Source organism: Leucoraja erinacea, chromosome 15 (assembly GCF_028641065.1).
Source record: "Leucoraja erinacea ecotype New England chromosome 15, Leri_hhj_1, whole genome shotgun sequence".
NCBI lineage: Eukaryota > Metazoa > Chordata > Chondrichthyes > Rajiformes > Rajidae > Leucoraja > Leucoraja erinaceus.
Window position 1 is genome coordinate 12,775,888 of NC_073391.1, and position 4,361 is coordinate 12,780,248.

At 45.0% G+C, this 4,361-nt stretch overlaps 1 pseudogene; it reads right to left on the minus strand.

The window, feature by feature from the left end:
- Window positions 1–3,937: 3,937 nt before the first annotated feature.
- On the minus strand, window positions 3,938–4,043 carry LOC129704408 (U2 spliceosomal RNA; annotated as a pseudogene).
- Between the last annotated feature and the right edge of the window lie 318 nt (window positions 4,044–4,361).

The following is a 4,361-nucleotide window of genomic DNA, read 5'->3' on the forward strand; positions in this document are numbered from 1 at the left end:
GTTTCCTCCCAGAATCTTGTCAAGCTTCCCAGGTTTTTGTAGGCGTAGCTTCACAATTTCCGTTTGATTTGTCTTCAACTCCTGATTTTTTGTGGGCGCGAATTCCCTCCATCCATGTTGTTGCGCGTTCTTCCATCCCTTTCCATAGTCGAACCTACAACCTAAAATTCCTGAAAAACTTGGGACAAAGCAGTTACCATCATGCACCCATGCTTTCCCATACATTCACTAGAATAGTAAGATTAAACGAGAACTTACCAGTTTGAAGTTTGATCTGTATTTTATGAGGAGTTACGATGAGGGATTTCGTGAAGAACCCCGCTTCCACGCATGCGTGGCATTCTTCAAAGCAGCGGTGTGAGGTCACAGGAACCTATAATGATCTAACATAGTAAGATTATCAAAGAGATACCAGTTTTTGATATGATCATAAGAGGGTGGGAGCGGAGGGCACGAAATCCCTCATCGTAACTCCTCATAAAATACAGATCAAACTTCAAACTGGTAAGTTCTCGTTTAATCTTACTATTTTACTTCGGAGTCACGTGAGTGACTTTGTGAAGATTTCAAAGCTCTGTGACCTCATGCCGTGGAACGAGTCCATGCTTCACAACTGCCTTGGGTATTGGGAGAGAGCATCATTAGTAATTTTAAAACACAATTATACAAAGAGTTGTGTGGTATAACGAAAAAATATATAACATTTTTTAAAAATTTGAGAATCATAACCCTGTAACCTTTTGGGCAAATTATTTTGTTGAACATAAAATGTTTTCTTAATACAATGATGGCTCCAAAAAATAACTGGTTTATTATAAACCCTGTGGAAAACCCTTTTTTAAATGACCCTCCTGCCATTCTAAAGATTTGGTCTGTGGGTACCTGTACATTAGTGTCTATTCCTGCCATTTTTAGGACCTATTTGAGCCACCTTGATATAGTTTGAGTCGTGACCCTTTCATGCAGTTTCTTGTAAGAGATAAACAACTCCATACTCTGACCTCGAATGTTCTGAGTATATTCTATGTATTGTTAGATGTGTCTTGTTATACACAGTCGTTTGCCATATGGGTGTACCATAAATCAAACCCTAGACCCGAGGAACCCGATCTGTTTTCTTTTATTAAATCCTGTATGACAACACCAGTTTCTCGGTGAGATGATCAGGGAGTCCAGGCTCAGTTTGCTTAATGGCTGGACTTGTTGTGCGGTAAATAACACCATGAGCATAACCATCTTCCTGGTCTGTTACTGAGGTGACAACGCTGTTATGAGCTACAAGCTCCTCAGCATGTTGAGAAACAACACCTACGTCCCAGATTTCGGAGTACCTGGTTTTCTTACCAGGGGTGCGTTCCCACCGCGTGCCGCTCTGTTCCTTGTGATAGGTAATTGGAGAGTGCACTTGTGGCACTATTGATGGCACTGTAGCTCCATCGATTATCATAATGGAGGCTTGTTAAAATTCCAATACGGCCAGAATGTTCTTGGCCTTTTGGTCGAGGTTGTTGTCCAAGCAGTATATGCCCCATTTCTTGATGTGTCCAAGGTACTGCTTCCGTGTTGACAGTCTTAGTGCAGATGAGATGAGATTCATCGTCCTGTCTGACAGCCCAATGCCGTGTAGTGGGTCTTTTAGACTCTACAAATCAATAAATCCATAGTGTTATGGCATGGATGACTGCCTCCAGTCACTGGATAAATCAATAATTTTTGGCTATGTTCATTAGGGAACATGGTTCTAACACCACCCCCTGTAAGACTGAAATACCATGATTTAGAAGGTCAGTCGGGTACTCTGAAAATTCCAGATGCCAAGTGTAGATTAATTTTCCCTAGTACCCCATTGATGGGTCCGAACGGGGGAAAACATCACCCTATGGCTTATTTACATAAAAATGCCAAGCTGGTTTTAGAATTTTAGTACATAATATTGGGGCTAATGATTGCCCCTTTTGTAAGCTCTATATTGCCAAAGTTCCTCTATTGAGTCAATGCCTGCCATATAGAAACCCGCAACTGACACCAAGTCTTTATCAATAATAAGAGCATCCATCTTAAAATGAAATATCTAGAACAAATGTGTTTAGGGTTAAAATCAATGATAATCCTGCAACCCTACTCTATTTTATTTTTAATAAATATGTTTGATACAATTCTAATGTCCCATGAAAAGTATGCTCAATCCCACCTTTTGTGTACAATTTTTGTAGCACCATGTGGGTTTTAGATTGTTTGGTTTATGTAACGACAAAATGCCCTTCTGGTGTATGTTGTACTGTGGTTATTGGGATGAGTAAACCCTATCAGATAACCCTGAATACTGCTGAGATTATATGAATCTGTAGTGATTATATACCATACATAACTGTAGTGTTGCAACCTCCCCTACCCTCGTAGGTACCTATTTTAACAGAAGAAACGCCACCCACCTACCTCCATGGTTACCGGTGGTTTTGTTATTTCCTTGGTTTTTTGAAAATAATGTTCTGGTTTGATATTTCTTGTTCGGGGTTGTGTGGGAGGTTGAGGCTTCCGCATCTTCCAGGGTGGCCGCCCTGGCCATACCCTAAAACGGATCCTGCGGGTTATATTGATTTCTGACACTGCTACTGGTATGAGCCACATTTTTTATGGCCTTGCCTGTGGCTGGTATCATGCTCCAAAATAGGCCCTTGCGCTGGCCTTGATGAGCCCCAGTGTCTTGGCTTAGTCCACACACGGTTCTTTGTTTGCAAATGGTAGCATTTTTGGGGTCCTAGTGCTGGCTGAATGGCCGCCTTCCACGTGTAGTTCAGGTCATATTGCATATTATTAAACAGATCTAGTGCATCTTGATGGTCTTTGGTTACCTACGTTTAGTCCAGGGTGCGGGTGTATGCTATGATGCCTTCCGTCAATCCCTTTAAGGTTCTCTGGATCTTGAGGTCCTGGTTCCTGATGTTCGTCCATATGCTGCCAAATGCATTGGTTTACACTGGGCACCTGTAATGCCTCACCGTTGCCAGGTGGCAGATGTCTGGCCAGTGTTTGTAAATTTTCCTTGTTGACGTTTGTGGCCAGACATATAGTAATACTATTGCCATCCTGGATCCAAGTCTACCCATGTTTGACTTGGCTAAAGTAATCAGCCACCATGTCCAGCAGAGTCCCTGCTGTGTTAGGATCATGGGACGCTGTATTACCAGGCTCTGGCCCATCAGAGTCCTGCCTACTCTTTTTTATAGAGTTAGAGATCTCTAGGGTCCCACACGGGGTACCCATGTGGGGCTTAACTGCTGCCCACTTGTCTTTTGTTCTGCGGACCCCTCTTGCAAGTCAACCCAGAACTGACCCACAGTGTTCCCCTCTGATGGGGTAGAAGCATTGTGCAGCCCTCAAAGAGGTACTGCTGTGGGTTTATCACGTTGGAGCAAGGCTCCATACACCGCTTCTTCCCGCTCCAGCCCTCTCGGGCGCTGGTTTCCGGCGGTTTTATGCAAAGTCGGACCCTTCTGAGTCCACTACCTTGTTTGATTTGTGTCTAGCCTTACCGCTCGGCCACATGGATCTGGCCGGTGCAGGGCCGACATCGGGCACAACTGATCCCACTACGGATGATCCAAGTGCCGCTGGCTACTGCTGGCTGCCCGCTGTTCCACGGTCCTCCTTCTCCAGTTTTGTCCTTCCTTCCGTGGAGTGGATATGGCCGGTGTGGAAGATAACTGGCACAGCTGCTTCCATCTATTCCTTTAACACGGCTCCAACGCTCTCAGCACTCCTGGCTGCTCCTTTATCTTAGACCCCTGGGACCGACCCCCGTACTGACGGTACTGGTCCCTTATGGTCGTTGCAGCCGGTCAACCCCACTCTAATGCCCTCAATTCTGGGCACTCCTACTTATATGGTCCTTAGATAAGGGACATATAAGACATTTAAAACTGATGATAACAGCTACTATAGTTTTTATTTAATATATGGTCCCTAGATAAGGGATGTATCAGATATTAAACTGATAAGAACAGATACTACACTTGATCTTAGCCAAAAGGCCGAGAAGCGATTATTGTAACTAAAACCCCGCTGGGACCGACCCTGGTACTCACATACTGGTCCCTTGTAGTAGATTGCAGCCAGTCAACTGTAAAGTCTTTTGCTGCCGAGAAATGAACTTTCTCACCGTGCTGGAGCGAAGTTGGGCACAGGTGTTTTCCCTCTCCGGGAATCGATGTGCCCATGCTGCTCCTGCCGCTGCCAATGCTCCTGCCGTTGCCAGATGCTCCTGCAGCTGCCAGTGCTCCTGCAGCTGTCTGTGCTCCTGCCGCTGCCTGTGCTCCTGCAGCTGCCTGTGCTCCTGCAGCTGCCTGTGCTCCTGCAGCTGT